This window comes from Schistocerca nitens, chromosome 4 (genome assembly GCF_023898315.1).
Source record: "Schistocerca nitens isolate TAMUIC-IGC-003100 chromosome 4, iqSchNite1.1, whole genome shotgun sequence".
Taxonomy (NCBI): domain Eukaryota; kingdom Metazoa; phylum Arthropoda; class Insecta; order Orthoptera; family Acrididae; genus Schistocerca; species Schistocerca nitens.
The window spans coordinates 665,689,598-665,710,051 of NC_064617.1; positions in this window are offsets into that span (position 1 = coordinate 665,689,598).

Below are 20,454 nucleotides of genomic sequence, written 5' to 3' on the forward strand. Positions count from 1 at the left end.
TGGTTCGATAAAAGCACAGGTCATTTCCGGTTTCAGTAAGTTTCATCGAAAAGATGCATATAACTATAGGCCTAATAACTCTGACATCGGTCTGCCATAGAATTTTGACATGTATTACGACAGCATACTATGAAATTTCTGTAGACTGAAAAATCTCCTCCACAGGTATCAACATGGGTTGCGAAAATAACGATCGTGTGAAACAGAGCTCTAGCTCTGTTTGCCCACTAGACCCAGAAAGCGGTAGCTACATGCGCCCAGGTAGGTGCCATTTTTCGTCACTTCCAGTAGGCATTCTGAACAGTTACAAACTGCCGCATTATAAACAAAACTGGAGCATACAGAATATCAGATAAGGTGTGTGAATGGACTAAAGAGTTTCTAACAAACCGAACACAGTATGTCATTCTGAATAAAGGGAAGTTCTCAGAGGTAAAAGTAATTTTGTGTGTGCTCCAAAGGAGTGTTATATGCCCCATACTTTTCATAACGTATATAAATGACCTAGTAGATAAGGTCGGAAGTGCCTGACGATTTTCGCGGGTGATGCTACTGCATATAAGTCGCAGTGCTAGAAAACTGTCGAGGAAGACTGGCAGAGGATCAACACTGGAAACAGCGAGTGGCATTTAACCCTCAATATAAAGGACATGTAATTGATTGCGAATACATACACAGAAGTATCGTTACTTGTGAGATGGTGAGAAGCTGGTACAAGTGACATTTTCTAAAAAAAAATAGTTAAGCGCAGAAATGGGTCCGCAAAATACGTAAAATTATTGTGGCCAAGAGATGGAAGCGTATCTCTGTCCAGCGTTGAAATCTGCCGCAAGTAAATTTAACTGCTTACAGGAGTGTCTGTATTGTTTGGAGGCCAAGTGGTGTATGTGGAATGGCAGCAGCGACGGCTTGTGTACAGATGCAGAGCTAATATTATGACACGAAGATCGCAGTTTCAGTGCTTATAAGTGATAAAACCGACTTGATTTACTTTCTTTCTTCAATAAATACGAATATTAATATTATTTTTATTTTAAATTGCACATGCAATACGTGAAGAACGATAACTACGACATTTCCAGAAGAGGACGGTTCTTGCATCTCCGGAGGTGGGTAATTAAGTATTGCATTACAATTATTGTCTTGAATTTAAATAAAACATATATTTGTCATATTTCAAGTTAAAGGCTGTTGACATTATTTGCTACAATGACATGGATTCCGAATATTTTTGTTAAGGTCCAGGCGGATGATGATACTTGCTATGAACCAGAGGTAAATAGTGTAAATAATGACTCCAGAGGAAACTCTAGTCATGAAGGTAAATTTATGTAATTGATGCAAAACGAGCAGTGAACGAAGTTACAGTTCGTAAAAATTTACTTGGCAGTGTCGCTTCCTACTTGTGATCGATACTTCTCGGTAAAAGTTGGAAGGCGTTGTGCCGTTTCTGTTCTACATGCAGCCACTTTCAGCCATTACGCAAGGGTAATCTTTAATTACACATTTGTTATTAGAACTAAGAACTACATTATTTTGAATGTGAACATCTCTATAATATCCTTTCATGAAGTTCTGTTATTTCTGTGCATCATTTCTACCATAGGGAATTACCAGTATGACGCACGAAGTCTCCCCTCACATTTACTCACTCCACAGCCAACTCAGTGTATTTTCCTGATATTCACGTGTTCCTCTTGGCAAAATTGCACAGAAACGTTTTTCAACTTTATGTTTAACTACACCTAACAAAGAATCAGATATCAAAATAACTTTCATTACGTAAGAAATTAAAACCAAACGGGATAACGTACTGCTCCATGCCTCTTTCTTTCGGACGAAAATGAGGGGATGGATGAAAGTGAGTGAAACAACAGAAGGCACAAAGTGCCTAAAAAAGTAAAACACCTGCTATTAATAGAAACATAAAGAACACACTGATGGAGTAGAGTAATATCGCTTAGAAAAAGTAACGAAGACAAAGCATTTACAGATCGCAGTGGAAAGTTGCATGCAGAAATAAAGGTAAGAGAGGTTCAGTCACAGTTGCTGATTCAAGTGCAATCAAAAAATTAGTGAACAAAAAGGCGAGAGATATTTAGGGAATACTGGCGTACTGGTAACTGGGGCTTCGAGATTTCCTTCTTAAAGTCTTCACTTACTGTCAGTGAGCCAAGCAGTAGGTAACAAACTGCAACGAAAAGAAAATCTGTAAGCTGCGAGTTCCGTCTTTAGGGCAAAAGAGTTAGCAAAGTGCTTTTTTTAGGAATTTGTGTCTGAGAGTATCAAACGCGGTTCAAAAGAAAACCACCTCGACACAAATATTTAACCTAAGGACAAGCGAGCCCATAAAACCCCTGGACATGCGATTGATGAAGCTGGAGTAAATCTGGTATACGAACACATCAGAACTTTTCCACCCGCCGAGTGGCCGAGCGGTTCTAGGCGCTACAGTCTGGAACCGCGCGACCGCTAGGGTCGCAGGTTCGAATCCTGCCTCGGGCATGGATGTGAGTGATGTCCTTAGGTTAGTTAGGTTTAAGTAGTTCTACGTGTTAGGGGACTGATGACCTCAGAAGTTAAGTCCCATAGTGCTCAGAGCCATTTGAACCATTTTTGAACTTTTACAAACTACAGAAACAAGTATTCACGCCAGAAAGCACCTTATAAGAAGTATCTAGCAGGAGACCTAAAACTCAGGAAAATGTGTCAACATTATAAGAAATTTTGTGAAGGCTGGCTCTGAGCACTATGGGACTCAACTGCTGAGGTCATTAGTCCCCTAGAACTTAGAACTAGTTAAACCTAACTAACCTAAGGACATCACAAACATCCATGCCCGAGGCAGGATTCGAACCTGCGACCGTAGCGGTCTTGCGGTTCCAGGCTGCAGCGCCTTTAACCGCACGGCCACTTCGGCCGGCAATTTTGTGAAGGAAAGGAACTGAACCAGTGTGGGAAATCTTTAATACCATTGATCAATTTATCATGGATTGCCTGGTGAGAAAAGTGATGCTCTTGTTCAAACGGAATTCCATCTACAGAAAGCAGAAAGTGCTCGCAAAGGAAAGAAAGAAACACTGATTTTCTGAAGATTCTCGGCATGTGGCTGTATGTTTTGACTTACAGAAAATGCAAATGCTCCAAACACGAGTTCTGACATGATCACAAGCTTATTACTCTCGACAACTATGGACTCACAATTTATGTGTAAATGGTTTGGGTACAGAGATATCCTTTATGTTTATGTGGCATGACGGCCCGGCTTCCCGTAGACGTCCAGAGACAAAGTACTTTCTACTCAAATTTACTACACATTTGGCACCAACTATCACGCATCTCATTGCATTTAATGACTATGCAGGAGGACAAAAGAAAAGTCGGTCCATAGAGAAATTTTTGCTCTATGTAGTCAAAACACGCACATTCAGACCGCTGACCGTAAGTTTCCATTTTCCAAATGTTCGTTTAATAATTCTTACAGAAACTTCGGAACCGTTGAGCACACTCGACAAATTACATTCCTCAAGCCTGGATTCATGTAATCACCTAGCCATCAAGCCGTTTTGAGATAGTGAAAATTGGCAGCGAGGGTTTTGTCATATCAGACATGTGAGCCGTAATTTATCACCGGAACGATTAGTCGGACGGCTCTATTTCGTGCCAGCGTTTTGCCGCAGTGAAACAGTATCTCTGGCGGTGCGTAGAGGAGTGGCGGAACGCTGGGGGTGTCAGGATGACGAGGGCAATCGAACACCTGGGTGCGGCGGACCAGGACGACCAGCTTCCCGGGCTGCCAGCGGCAGCTACCGTAGGGTACTAGCGTTTCTCGATTGCCGCAATTTTGGGGAGACGCAGTCCGGTTGTAAGAATTGCACTGATATTGACGTCTGTTGGTTTGTGATTCAGGTGATTCAGTGCTGTGCGCAACTGGATATTTAATGCCGCCTTGACGAAATACAACTTCCCTTTGCCTTTTACTCCCTTCATGCACAGTGGTCGTACTACTGGAGCTTCTCGCTTTGCCTTAGGTGGCTTCTTGAAGAGCTGAATCTGAAGTCATTACTGACTGAGTACATTTTTTTCATTTATTGACATTTCTTGATGCTTGTGTATTTGTACCTTTCAGTGCCCCTCTGACAGTGGTTTTTCGCGTGATTTATTGCATGTATAATTAGGTCACTCAAGGCCAGTTACAGTGACCGATGCGGTTATTTAACTGACGTTATTTATCCTCTTATTGTATCGGTGAATACTTTGAGGCTTTCTCTACTCACAAGGGAACCTCCCCATCGCCCCCCCCTCTGATTTATTTATAAGTTGGCACAGTCCAATGGCCTTGAAAAACCGAACACAGATCAATCGTGAAAACAGGAAGAAGTTGTGTGAAACTATGAAAAAAATAAGTAAAATATACAAACTGAGTAGTCCATGCGCAAGATATGCAACATCAAGAAGAATATTGCGGAGGAGCGCCGTTGTCTCGTGGTTAGCGTCAGCAGCTGTGGAAGGAGAGGTCCTTGGTTCAAGTCTTCCGTCAAGTGAAAAGTTTACTTTTTTATTTTCGCATAGTTATGATCTGCCCGTTCGTTCATTGACGTCTCTGTTCATTGTAATAAGTTTACTGGTCAATGTAATAAGTTTAGTGTCTGTGTTTTGCGACCGCACCGCAAAACCGTGCGATTAGTAGACGAAAGGACGTGCCTCTCCAATGGGAACCGAAAACACTTGATCGCAAGGTCATAGGTCAACCGATTCCTCCACAGGAAAACACGTCTGATATATTCTATACGACACTGGTGACGGCATGTGCGTCACATGACAGGAATATGTTGTCGACCCACCTAACTTATACACTTGGCGAATGGGTAAAAAGATTCTTCTACCTTGCCCGATTTAGGTTTTCTTGTGGATATGATAATCACTCCAAAAAGTGATGAAAACGTAAGAGTTTGTCAGATAAACTGAAAATAAGAATTTAAACATTTCATTCGAGGGAAGACTTGAACCAAGAACCCCTCACTCCCGAGTTGCTCACTCTAACCACTGGACCACGGCGATCCTGAGCTCACACTCTCCTTGATGTTGCCTATCTTGTGCATGGACAACGCAGTTTCTATATTTTGGTGATTTTTTTCATAGTTTCACACAACTTCTTCCTGTTTTCTCGATTGATCTGTGTTCAGTTTTTCAAGGCCTATCCACTGTGCCAACTTATAACTAAATCTGAGGGGGGTGCGATGGGGAGGTTCCCTTGTCAGTTTAAATGTTCGTTGCCGTTGCTCTCATGTTTCATTTCCTTGAATAGAGATCTATGTTAAGAGAGTTAAGGACAATTTGCTACTCATTGGCATCTTCTTGTAAGAGCATCATTTGCTATTGTTAAACCGCTTCGTTGGCCCTGACGTATTTGGTGCCTTTGTTAACAGCACTAACTGGCCTCGGCTTGTGGCAGACTTCTCTACGCCTCATGGGCACGGGACCTGTTGATGTTACACGCCGCCTTGTTGTTTGTTAACTTGTGTCGTGGTATGTGGGACAGGCCTAAGCTCACTAATTCACGCCGTCTGTTCGAACGAGCAACTTGAGTTGTCTTGTGCACTTTACGCCCTGTGTTCTTCTTCAAAATAGTACCCTTTCCCTTATTACATCTTGCTTATTAGAGATTCAGATTTAAGTAACTGTACAGTACCATCTTTTTCTCGACCATTAGGGATTCATAGTTAAACTGAAGGTGTCTTTTAACTGCCATTAGCCTGAGGTGCCAATGTACTGCTTTCACCTTGAATCCTCTAGAGGCACTTTGCTGTTATTTATTTTAAATTTTTAAAAAGGGGAGGGGGAAATATTTGCTTTAACACTTTATTCGTTTCTTTTCTTGGTACAAGAAACTCTTAATGTCACTATGACATAACTTGTAACCTTTTGTGAAATTACCGATTGTACTATAAAGTTTAGTAGTTTCTGCTGTTAGCAACGTAGCTTGGTCGAGTGCAGACTGAATGTGGAAATAAACACCATACCTCGTTTTTACCATTTTCTTAATGTGAAATTCTACTGTTCTTTATTGTGTGTAAATCTCTGTTACACACTTTTGGCATATTTGCTCTTTGGTTGTTGTTGGTTAAGAGGGTTCGTTTCTAGTTATTTGAATAAATGTAATGAAACGAGAAATGACATAACTAATCTGGATTGCCCCCTCACACTTCCTCATCCTTCAAAAGTCATTTTCAGTGGTAGCCAAAGTGTAGTTGCTTTTTGTATTACACTGAAGCGCCAAAGACACTGTTAGAGGCATGTGTATTCAAATACAGAGACATGTAAACTGGCAGAATACCGCGTTGCGGTGCGCAACGCCTGTATAAGACAAGTGTTTGGAGGAGTTTTTTGATCGATTACTGCTACTACAAAGGCAGGTTGTCAAATCTTAAGTGAGTTTTAACGTGGTGTTACAGTCGGCGCACAAGCGATGGCACACAGTATCTCCGAGGTAGTGATGAAATGGAGATTTTTCCGTACTACCATTTCACAAGTGTAGCGTTAATATCAGGAATCCGGTAAAATACCTGATTTATTTATTTACACGTCAAGTTCCGTAGGACCGAATTCAGGGGCAAATCTCCAAGGTCGTGGAACGTGTAAGTATATGAAATTTCAACTAAAAAATAAAGAAAGATAAAAATAAAAGATTTATGAACCCGAAAAAAGTCTTTCCATAAGTTTAAGTAAATGCTGTCAACAATACAACAAGAATCAGCTTACTTTTTCAAGGAACTCCTCGACAGGATACAAGCAGTGACCCACGAGGAAATTCTTCAGTTTCAATTTGAAAGCGCGTGGATAACTGCAAACATTTTCGAATTCCAGTGGTAGTTATTGAAAACGGATGCAGCAGTATACTGCACACCTTTCTGCGGGTTTGATTTCTGAAGAGTATTAAGTGAGTGAAAGCTGTTTATTTTTGGGAATAAGCTATTACTGTTAACAAAAAATGACAGTAAGGAATATATATGTATATATATATATATATATATGTATTAACAATAATAGCTTATTCCCCCAAAAATAAACAGCTTTCACTATATATATATATATATATATATATATATATATATATATATATATATATATATTTATTTTTGTTAACAATAATAGCTTATTCCCAAAAATAAACAGCTTTCACTATATATATATACTCTTCAGAAATCAAACCCGCAGAAAGGTGTGCAGTATACAAAAAATGACAGTAACTTACTGTCATTTTTTGTTAACAATAATAGCTTATTCCCAAAAATAAACATTGACATTGGCCTATCAATATATATATATATATATATATATTGATAGGCCAATGTCAGAATACCCAGACTCGTGAATTTACATTACTTATTGCGATAACCGCCCGTTTCTGATCCAAAAATATTCTTGTTGAGTGGGAAGAGTTACTCCAGAATGTAATAGCATACGACACAAGCGAATGAAAATACGCAAGCTAGACTGGTTTTAGAGTAGGGTTATCACTCACTTCAGATACTGTTCGAATAGTAAAAATGGCAGCATTAAGATTTTGAACAAGATCCTGAACGTGTGCTTTCCATGACAGTTCACTATCTATATGAACACCAGGAAATTTGAACTATTCAGTTTCACTAATCATATGCCCATTCTCTCAAATTAAAACGTCAGGTTTTGCTGAATTGTGTGTTAGAAGCTGTAAAAACTGAGTCTTACTGTGATTTTCTACAAGTCGTGAACTTAGGTCATGAACTGCACTATTTGAAACCGAACCAATGTTGCACACAACATCCTTTACTACCAAGCTAGTATCATCAGCAAAAAGAAGTATTTTACAGTTACCCATAATACTAGTCAGCTCATAATTTTGATAAAGATGGAACAGGAGTGGCCCCAACACTGAACCCTGGGGCACCCCCCACTTCACCGTACCCCACTCAGACCCTACATCACGGCCTGTTGCTAAAGTAAGAAAAGAACCAATTGCGAGTTACTGCCGTATTCCATAATGATACCACTTCTGGAACAATATTTTGTGATCAACACAATCGAACGCCTTAGTAAAATCTAAAGATATGCATAGCGTTCGAAACTTTTTGTTTAACCCATACAGTACCTCACAAAGAAGAGATAATATAGCATTTCAGTTCTCAAGTGACCTCTTAAGCCGAAATGGAATTTTTTTTTTTTTTTGTCATCAGTCTACTGACTGGTTTGATGCGGCCCGCCACGAATTCCTATCCTTTACTAATTTCTTCATCTCAGAGCAGCACTTGCAACCTACGTCCTCTATTATTTGCTTGATGTATTCCAATCTCTGTCTTCCACTACAGTTTTTGCCCTCTACAGCTCCCTCTAGTACCATGGAAGTCATTCCCTCATGTCTTAGAAGATGTCCTATCACTCTGTTCCTTCTCCTTATCAGAGTTTTCCACATATTCGTTTCTCTCCGACTCTGCGTGGAACCTCCTCATTCCTTACCTTATCAGTCCACCTAATTTGCAACATTCCTCTATAGCACCACATCTCAAATGCTTCAATTCTCTTCTGTTCCGGTTTTCCCACAGTCCATGTTTCACTACCATACAAAACTGTACTCCAGACGTACATCCTCATAAGTTTCTTCCTCAAATTAAGGCCGTTATTTGATATTAGTAGACTTCTCTTGGCTAGAAATGACTTTCTTGCCATAGCAAGTCTGCTTTTGATGTCCTCCTTGCTCCGTCCGTCATTGGTTATTTTACTGACTAGGTAGGAGAATTCCTTAACTTCATTGACTTCGTGACCATCAATCCTGATGTTAAGTTTCTCGCTGTTCTCATTTCAACTACTTCTCATTACCTTCATCTTTCTCCGATTTACTCTCAAACCATACTGTGTACTCATTAGACTATTCATTGCGTTCAGCAGATCATTTAATTCTTCTTCACTTTCACTCAGGATAGCAATGTCATCAGCGAATCATATCATTGATATCCTTTCACCTTGTATTTTAATTCCACTCCTGAATCTTTCTTTTATTTCCATCATGGCTTCCTCGATGTACAGATTAAAGAGTAGGGGCGAAAGGCTACAGCCTTGTCTTACACCCTTCTTATTACGAGCACTTCGTTCTTGATCGTCTACTCTTATTATTCCCTCTTGGTTATTGAACATATTCTATATGACCCGTCTCTCCCTATAGCTTACCCCTACTTTTTTCAGAATCTCGAACAGCTTGCACCATTTTATATTGTCGAACGCTTTTTCCAGGTCGACAAATCCTATGAAAGTGTCATGATTTTTCTTTAGCCTTGCTTTCATTATTAGCCGTAACGTCAGAATTGCCTCTCTCGTCCCTTTACTTTTACTAAAGCCAAACTAATCGTCACCTAGCGCATTCTCAATTTTCTTTTCCATTCTTCCGTATATTATTCTTGTAACCAGCTTCGTTGCCTGAGCTGTTAAGCTCGCACTTGTAAGCTCTTCCCGTCTTCGGAATTGAGTGGATGATGCTTTTCCGAAAGTCAGATGGTATGTCACCAGACTCATATATTCTACACACCAACGTGAATAGTCGTTTGGTTGCCACTTCCCCCAATGATTTTAGAAATTCTGATGGATTGTTATCTATCCCTTCTGCCTTATTTGACCGTAATCGACTCCTGTTTCTTCTTCTATCACATCAGACAAATCTTCACCCTCATAGAGGCTTTCAATGTATTCTTTCCACCTATCTGCTCTCTCCTCTGCATTTAACAGTGGAATTCCCGTTGCACTCTTAATGTTACCACCGTTGGTTTTAATGTCACCAAAGGTTGTTTTGACTTTCCTGTATGCTGAGTCTGTCCTTCCGACAATCATATCTTTTTCGATGTCTTCACATTTTTCCTGCAGCCATTTCGTCTTAGCTTCCCTGCACTTCAGATTTATATCATTCCTCAGCGACTTGTATTTCTGTATTCCTGATTTTCCCGGAACATGTTTGTACTTCCTCCTTTCATCAATCAACTGAAGTATTTCTTCTGTTAACCATGGTTTCTTCGCAGCTACCTTCTTTGTACCTATGTTTTCCTTCCCAACTTCTGTGATGGCCCTTTTTAGAGATGTCCATTCCTGTTCAACTGTACTGCCTACTGCGCTATTCGTTATTGCTGTATCTATAGCGTTAGAGAACTTCAAACGTATCTAGTCATTCCATAGTACTTCCGTATCCGACTTCTTTGGGTATTGATTCTTCCTGACCACTGCCTTGAACTTCAGCCTACTCTTCATCACTACTATATTGTGATGTGAGTCTATATCTGCTCCTGGGTACGCCTTACAATCCAGTATCTGATTTCGAAATCTCTGTCTGGCCATGATGTAATCTAATTGAAATCTTCCCGTATCTCCCGGCCTTTTCCAAGTATACCTCCTTCGCTTGTGATTCTTGAACAGGGTATTCGCTATTACTAGCTGAAACTTGTTACAGAACTCAATTAGTCTTTCTCCTCATTCATTCCTTGTCCCAAGCCCATATTCTCCTGTAACATCTTCTTCTACTCCTTCCCCTACAACTGCATTCCAGTCGCCCATGACTATTAGATTATCGTCCCCCTTTACATACTGCATTACCCTTTCAATATCCTCATACACTTTCTCTATCTGTTCATCTTCAGCTTGCGACGTCGGCATGTATACCTGAACTATCGTTGTCGGTGTTGGTCTGCTGTCGATTCTGATTAGAACAACCCGGTTACTGAACTGTTCACAGTAACACACCCTCTGCCCTACCTTCCTATTCATAACGAATCCTACACCTGTTATACCATTTTCTGCTGCTGTTGATATTACCCGATACTCATCTGACCAGAAATCCTTGTCTTCTTTCCACTTCACTTCACTGACCCTTACTATATCTAGATTGAGCCTTTGCATTTATCTTTTCAGATTTTCTAGTTTCCCTACCACGTTCAAGCTTCTGACATTCCGCGCCCCGACTCGTAGAACGTTATCCTTTCGTTGATTATCCAATCTTTTTCTCATGGTAACCTCCCCCTTGGCAGTCCCCTCCCAGAGATCCGAATGGGGGACTATTCCGGAATCTTTTGCCAATGGAGAGATCATCATGACACTTCTTCAGTTACAGGCCACATGTCCTGTGGATACACGTTACGCGTCTTTAATGCAGTGGTTTCCATTGCCTTCTGCATCCTCATGTCGTTGATCATTGCTGATTCTTCCGCCTTTAGGGGCAATTTCCCACCCCTAGGACAAGAGCGTGCCCTGAACCTCTATCCGCTCCTCCACCCTTTTTGACAAGGCCGATGGCAGAATGAGGCTGACTTCTTATGCCGGAAGTCTTCGTCCGCCAATGCTGATTATTTATCAAGATTTAGGCAGTGGCGGGGATCGAACCCGGGACCGAAGACATTTTTGATTATGAATTAAAGACGCTACCCCTAGACCACGGGTGTATATTTGGTAATAAATCGTGTGATATAAAATGATTAGTTACCCTTACTGGGGATTGCCCTAAGCTCACTACTTCAGGACATCTATTGGAATGAGCAGCTTAAGTTATCTTGTGTATTTTACGCCCTGTATTATTCAAAGTTGTACCCTCTCGCATATAACATCTTCCTTCTTAGAATTTCGGATTTAAGCAACTGTACCGTACCACCTGTCTCTCAACTGTCAGGGATTCATAGTTTATTTGAAGGCTTCTCTTTTCACTGGCTTCAGCCTAAGCTGTCAGTGTACTGCCTTCACCTTGTATCCTCTAGAGGAACTTTAGTATTACTTATTGAAAAATAATCTATTTAAGAAAGGGGGTCGAGTAACATTCTGTTTTAACAGTACGTTTGCTTCCTTTCTTGGTGTAAGGAACTGTTAAAGATCCTATAAAATAACATTAGGTTTTACGAATAAACTGTAGCAGCTATTGCGATTAGGAACATAACTTGGTCGAGTGCAGACTAAATATAGGAACTGGCCCCGATGCATAATTTTTACCATTTCCTTAATGTGAAATGCTACTGTTCTTTATTGTGTTTAAATTTCTGTTTTTTTTTTACCATATTGGCTTTTTACTTGTTAGTTAAGAGAGAGTCTAATAACTTCTATGTTTAGTGTTATTTTCAGTTATCTCGATAAGTTTTATCAAACGACAAATGACATTACTACTCTGAATTGGCCCTAACGCTTCATCGTCCTTCTATCCTGCGTGAAGGGGTTACCAGTATGCTCTAGTGTTAAAGAGCCCAGAGCGTTCGTTGTTAGGAGAGTCAACCAATATAGCGTTACGTCCTACCCATATCTTGCGAAAAGATCAGGAAGATATTGCGAAATTTGCGCCCATACGGAAGATTACCAGCATTCGTATGAAAGATGCCTCTTCTATTTGCAATGATGATGTGCATGTTGTTTTCACCATTTATGTGAATGTAGTTGGGAATTTGAAAAATGTAGTCAACCTCTGATACATCAAAATAATCATATTCTTTCTAAGACTGCATTTAAGGCCGGAGATGTTGGTCAGAGAGGTTAACTTCGCTTCGTAAGAGTTATTCAGAGATGAACAGTAGCACGTTGTGTTGGACAGACTGGTAATGTACTTGTGTTAAAGGTGATGGAAGCTGGTTGCTGTGTAGTGGAGACAGCATTATTTAAAAAGAATTTTGTAATAATAGTTTCTCAAGGAAGATATTGAGCAAATGAGAATATATTATTGGATGACTGATAAAAGACAACATTTAAGATAATCCAGTTTTTATGTTTATAAATGTGTATTTTCTCACTGTTAGGACGCTGCATATGGTTGACGTTCGCTGTAGAAATTTTGTATTGAAACATATGCTCCCGTCATACATTTGAAATAAGAGTGAAGGAAGGAAATTGTACACACGAGAGATATTATGGAGCATATTTGCTGACTTGTCTAGGTGCGAGAACTTTAAGGAATGGTGTACTGTTGTCACAGCTTAATGAACCACAGTCAAACTTGAAGTCCTTCTTCTCATTTATCGGTTGTTAAGATTAGTTCCCCATTTTCATTTACTTTAATGACTCTGTATGCCCATTCGCATTTCACTTCTCGATTTGTGTACTGAGAACCATTTACGAAAACTGGTAAGACACCGTCTTGCTTTGTACATAGTGCGATAAAGGAAATTTGATTTTTGATAGTTACATAATTTCTCCTAATAGCAACAAGTTCCAGAGCAGAAGAGAGTTCTGTGCGCACAGGTAGGCCAATGAATTAAATTACCATCAAATTTCATGTCCATAATTAGGCACGATGATTGGTAGAGTGTATTTGCGGAAATAATATATCATTTCAGAGGCTTAATACCAGTAAAAGATATCAGTAACGTACTATCTTGTTAATTTTCAGGCAATTTTATAAGAAAGCCAAGTGAGTTTTTGCATACATTTGGTGTGTAATTACATTATAAGTTCTGGTACAGAGACCGTTTGCAACACTAAAGATATAGATTAGAAATATACGGGGCCAACATTTTAAACAGTGTCATTTCGTTTTGTAGTCAGATGCTGTAAGTAAATTTAATTGAAGATGGGTTGCTTTCTCGCAGACGAATTGTTTTATTAACAGGTTAGTCTGTATTTCGGAATGTGTAGCATGAACTCCACATATTTTCGTTTAAAAATAAATTTTCACATACTTCTGTTGCCCTGCAATCAGATTTATGTATTTCGATAATACAAATAAGTTATACATATTTATCATATACGAACGTGACACCTACCAATACTAGTTTAAATATGTAAGAAACTTCCACATTCTTCCCGCTAACCACATGCTAATGAACAGGAAAAGTTACACTAGTACACAAAGTATCCTCCGCCATACACCTTAGTATGGGTAGTCGAGTATTGACGTGGACGCAGATGCAGATGTATAGCGAAATATGAATACCAGGGTGACAATCAGAGCACTGAAATTTTTTATTTTGTGGACGAGGCGTTACACACTGACGAAAAAAATCGGAACACAAAAACCAATTAATTTTCATTAATGATATTTCGGGAATACATTTGTCTAGGTAACGAATGTAGTGAAAGCGTGAGATAAGGTACAGTTGACTTGATATTCCGGTACATTAACAACCTGTGTAACGCATAGAAATGTTGAATGTAAGCGTGCAAACGTGCATCACGCATTGTGTTGTGCAGGAACCGAATGTCGGTTTGTCGGTGGGATTCGATGCCCGTTGCACTTGCCAGGTCGATACAGGGAGGGGTAAGGTTGATTGTGGTTGGCGCTGTTTTTGATGAGTACGATAGGCCCATTTCTCTCAAAACGTAACTGGGAGCGAAATGTTTTAAAAAGTCCACTTGAAATTGCTTCTCTACAGCATAACGTAAGTTTTATATTCTTTCTGCACTTGTACCGTACGTATCATGTCCTATTTTAAAGGAAATTTATCAACCTATCATATTATTAAATCATTTGGTAGTTTCAGATACACTTGTTAATGACCCAAAATAAGGGCAGAAACCGGTCGTGTGGACTGAATATAGTTCTAATCAAGGAAATTGAAATTCCTCTCTTCATATATGTCAGTGATTTGGTTAAGGGTCTGTTATGCTGAGAGATGACTGTTTCTGTCTTAGCTGATTACTCTGTCCGACAGTTATTTATTTATCGTGGGTAAAATAAGTGTAACTGAATTGAGACTTTGTTCTTAGTCTGGGATATGTCCCGCAGGTTACCTGTCAAAGAACCCAATATGCAATTCAGGAATTTTTCCACGAGCACTTCCTGGAATCCTACCCCACAAAGGGTTCAACTTATTATGACACGTGTTACTGTCAGTTTTCGATATTAGGCACAGATCAAGTGCAGTCGCGATGTCCTTATTTCGACGTTGTCGGATAGTGTCTTGATAAACTAATGGGCCTTCTAATGTGCTACCGGCAGGTAAGGAACTTAAGTGTGTATTAGGATTTCAAATGGTTTAGTGTACAATAGCAACAAATCGGATTCAACGTGCAAGTCTCTTACAAATTTCTCCCTTCCAAAAAAAGCGCCACATCCACTTCATCCCCGCCAAATTTTACGTCCAGTCGGGCGTTTCACCTAATTCCTTCCTTGAAAATGCTGACGGCTCCGAACGCAGTCTGGAGTTGCGAGATAAAAGACCGACGTGTTTCTGCTGGCCCGAGCGGGTGGCTGGGCCGTTTCAAAAGGCGATTACTGCTTCGCCCTCCAGAGAGCAGATCGGAGGCTGCAGTTCGAGGAAGTCCCTGCAACTGTCTCCAGACGCCGGTTGCTCTTTCCAGCGCTGTATATACCAAAATGTCACCTTTCACCAACTCTTTGATCTCAGCATCACTGTATACAAAGTATGTTATGTACACACGTCGCTCAAATATTTACGAGTCTGGCCGACTTTTGCGTTAAATTAAATAATGTATACTTTATGTTCGATGGGTTCATAGTGAGATTCTCAGTGATCTAGAACATAATATAAAACAGAATACAGAACACAGATTTACGTGGGAAAAGCGGTATGGTAACGGATGTTCCTCATAACTTAAGTGAAATGGTCCTAGCGGATATACGAAAGTCAAAAAATCGGACATATATTGTCACTGAAGGCAATCAAAATTTCATACGTAGCACGTAATGACTGAGTAGCATAAGGTCATTCTTAGACTATCGTAGCCACGCTACATCAAAGAGGAAATCAATTTACAGTATTGACTTGATTGGTCACATTACTACACTGATGATGTACAGAACACAGATTTTACATTATACTTACATTTTTCGATATCATGAATAATATATACACATCAGTTGGACCTATTAAGTAATTCGTCACCTGAGTAAAATGAGCTGATCACCAATAAAACGGACCGAGCGAGGTGGCGCAGTGGTTAGACACTGGACTCGCATTCGGGAGGACGACGGTTTAATCCCGCGCCCGGCCATCCTGATTTAGGTTTTCCGTGATTTCCCTAAATCGCTCCAGGCAAATGCGGGATGGTTCCTTTGAAAGGACACGGCCGACTTCCTTCCCCATCCTTCCCTAACCGATGAGACCGATGACCTCGCTGTCTGGTCTCCTTCCCCAAAACAACCCTCCCCCCCAACCCCCCCAACCAATAAAACGGGTAGGCCTCTCATAAATTGAAAATTAGTTGTAGTTAAGCCTTCTATGGTTGCTGACAAGTTATCGAAAATACTTGTTGTTGAATAATGGACACCTTTCTGGACAAATGTAAAACATTAAGTGATTACTCTTATACCTCGAAATGATATCATGATCTGAGCTGTTGATTTGAAAAACAGACATATTATTGATGCAAAATTCATTGATGAATAAACGTGCTGCAAAACAATAGTCTGTACCCACAGGTCTATGATCAGGGCTCTGCAGGACAGTCATGAGTTCACACAAAATAACAATACGACGATTATGTATCCTGAAATTTTTGTTCAGCTTGATCAGTTGCCCCCAAAAATGATCTCATGTGACATAGTGGAATGAATATAAACGAATCCTTCGTTTCCAATTTTTATATCACCAACATCTGAGAGCAACAGAACTGCAAATTACAATTTTTTGACCCACTTCAGAAATTCTGAGAAATATTCCATCCAGTTGAATTTGTTTACCATGTTAGTCCGCCTCTGGTAGCTGAGTGGTCAGTGCGACGGAATGTCATACCTAACGGCCCGGATTCGATTCCCGGCTAGGTCGGAGATTTTCTCCGTTCAGGGATTGGGTGTTGTGTTGTCCTTATCACATAATTTCATCCCCATCGACACGCAAGTCGCTGAAGTGGCGTCAACTCGAAAGACTTGCACCTAGCGAATGGTTGACCCGACGGGAGGCCCTAGCCACACGGCAGTTCCATATATACTAAGTTTTCATTCTAAGAATATAACACTTTCAGCCTCCTCCATATTATTTTAGTCACATTTTAGATACATACTTTTCTTGTATGGGATGATATCTTGATGATGTCACAAATTCCCAGGGATAATGGATAAGGAAGAACGTATCAATCTGAGACAAGAGACACCTGTCTAGAGACGATCGAGTCGAAACCTACAAATGAAAATAATTTTGTTACCCCTGACGATGGAATACACGAACCGGTTCTGTTGTAGCTAATGTTGCAGTGTAGGCAACAACGAAAGGTGGTAGTATGAATCAAAAAAAGAAAAAAATTAGTAATTATGGGCTCTAAACTGCGTATCTTAAGAGCTATGGGCAATTGTTCACTAGAAGAGATGTGCTCCGCATTAGCAGATATGAACAAGTATTGATACCTCTTAAAGTATGCATTATAGAGTACATTTTTACTAGACATCCTTTTGTTGTTTTGGTTCATACTATCAATTCTGAATGCTCCATATACTGCAATCTAGGCAAAAGAAATACCTGTACTTGTATTCCACTGTCAGAGGCCTAACTACGAATTTCCCGTATGACTTTCGAGTTGGTAGTTCTGAAACAGAGCCCCTACCTCAAAATGATATGCTTCCAATGTGTCCAGACAGTACACACGTTTATGGAATACACACGCGAGGCTCCCCGTTTGGAAACTGCACAATAGGGCTATTCATATAATGTATTGTTTACAGTTCCTACTACAACGATCCTCTTTATGCCAGGATCAAAAGTTCCTTCATTCACTACGAAAATCAGAAACTATCATCAATAAGATCAGCGCAGCTGCTCTATGACTATGTTTTTGATTTTAGAACACACAAAACTACTTATTTTTGACATTTAGCTTCTCATTGGGATGTAGGAAGATGCTACTTCATCCTCTCGTTTTAATGAAGCAATATCTACACACAGAAAAACACATCAAAAACGTTTTGCATCATCCCGGTTTCCAGAACTCCTGAAGATATACGTTGACTGTGGATACTGCATTAAAGAAATAGTCCCTTTGACTGTTCAGAGATGTCACTAAATCCGCCCAAAGATGCAAATAACCGTGCATGAACAGTGCCTATTAGACAGAGGGGTCCGACAGCCGATCAGCTCTAGTCATTCCACCAGGACGGAGGTAGAGGCTCATGTTGTCTGCAGTTCAACCATGCCTAGACGGTCAATACCGCGGTTCGATCGCGTCCGCTTTTTTATTTTGTGCCACGAAGGGCTCGCAACAAGGGAAGTATCCAGTGGTCTCGGAGTGAACCAAAGCGATGTTGTTCAGACATAGAGGAGATACAGAGAGACAGAAAATGTTGATGACATGCCTCGCTCAGGCCGCCAAAGGGCTACTACTGCAGAGGATCACCGCTATCAACGGATCATGGCTCGGAGGAACCCTGACAGCAAAGCTATCATGTTGAATAATGCTTTTCGTGCAGCCACAGTACGTCGTGTTATGACTCAAACTGCGCAAAGTAGGCTGCATGATGCGCAACTTCACTTCCGACGTCCATGGAGAGGTCCATCTTTGGAACCAAGACACCATGAAGCACGGTACAGTTGGGACCGACAACATGCCGAATGGACCGCTCAGGACTGGCATCACGTTCTCTCCACCGTCGAGTGTCGCATATGCCTTAGACCATACAATCGTCGGAGACTCGTTTGGAGGCAACCTGGTCAGGCTGAACGCCTGTCTAGCGAGTGCAGCAAGGTGGAGGTTCCCTGTTGTTTTAGGGGGAGGGGGGGGGGGCATTATGTGGGGCCGCCGTACGCCTGGTGGTCATGGAAGGCGCCGTAAATGCTGTACGATACGTGACTGCCATCCTCCGACCGATAGTGCAACCTTATCGGAAGCATATTAGTGAGGCATTCGTATTCATGGAAGACATTTCGCGCCTCCATCGTGCACATCTTGTGAATGACCTCCTTCAGCATATCGAAATAAGTCGACTAGAGCAGCCAGCGTATTCTCCACACATGAACCCTATCGAATATACACGAGATAGATTGAAAATGGGCTGTTTATGGACAACGTGACCCACCAACTATTCTGAGCGATCTACGCCTAATCGCCATTGAAGAGTGGGCTATCTGGACCAACAGTGCCTTAATAAACTTGTGGATTATATGCCATGACGAATACATTCATTCATCAATGAAGAGGACGTTCTTCTGGATATTAGGGGTCCCACTATGTGCAGTAATCTTGACCACAGCCTCTGAAGGTCTTGCTGTATGATCGTACAACATGCAATGTGGGGTTTTCATGAGCAATAAAAAGGGCGGAAATGATGTTTATGTTGACCTCTATTCCAATTTTCTGTACAGGTTCCGGAGTTCTTGGAACCGAGGTGGTGCAGAACTTTTTCTTTTATGTGTTTCGTTTTCTTGATGGGTAGCTGGCATTAAAGGTATGTATATATACTTTGTGTCGAAGAAAATACATGCCACAGTAAGTAGTCGCCAGATTAATTGAGTTAAGGAGAAGTAAAGTTTGTATGTATGGTAAAGGAGTCAGGTGCTGCTATAGATTTCGTGTTTGCGGTACTCACTCAGCATTTCCTCCTAGGTGGAAGTCCGCTGGTAACTGACACAAGCGGCTCGGATTCCGGAAATTGCTAAGGAATAACACTTACGAATTACTAGTGTCCACCGGTGATATTATCTTGGGCGTAACATTTTCCCCGTCCTTCAGACAATTCGTCTCTAAATTTTCAGCTTGGAGTACCCATAATTCCCTCGTCCTACATATTCGCATCAGTATTGAGACATTACAAAACTTCAGTTCTTCTTATATTACAACACAGCTAATTTAAATTGCTTTCAACGACTGATACACTTAATCGATAACATGAGTCTTTGAAGATGTCATTGATTTCACACAAACGCATTTATTCATGCAGTTTGCACGTTATTAATTTACACGTAATTCCTTTACTAAATATCAGCTTTTTTTGCAAACCATTCAACAAGTATTTGGTGGGCAGGTAAATCTGTGCAGTGCTGTGACTTTCGTTCACAACAGGAGTGGGTTACACAAATCACGATGCCAATCACAACACGCTTATAATCGTGGTGTGATGGTGCTGTCTGTTGCTGTAGTCCTGTATGTGGTTGAACATTTGTTCGACTATAATTCTACCTTTCTTTCATTGCTACTAGTTCGTCTCGTGCATATCTAGAATTAGGGTAATATTTAGGAGGGTTATGTTTTGAGTAGGCAGCAACGATAGCGGCTTTTCTGGCAGTGCAACACGGGCCGTTCCACTTAATTATGGTCGTACCATTGGTCATAGCTGGTAGACGAAATGTCGCGCGGCACAAGACACAAGTCGTAGCGTTTATAATTATACCTCTGGTAAACCATTGAGGTCAGTGGGGCAGCAGCCGGAGATGAAGTACTTAAATAATCATAACTGAAACCAAAAGCTGTATGTTAACCTAACGCCGTTTATTCAAAGGTGTGTGATAGGGTTGTTTGTTTGCCCTTTTACTACTTTGCGTGTGCTTGTGCGGTGTTGGTTGTGACTTCGTTGCAGTTGATGATATG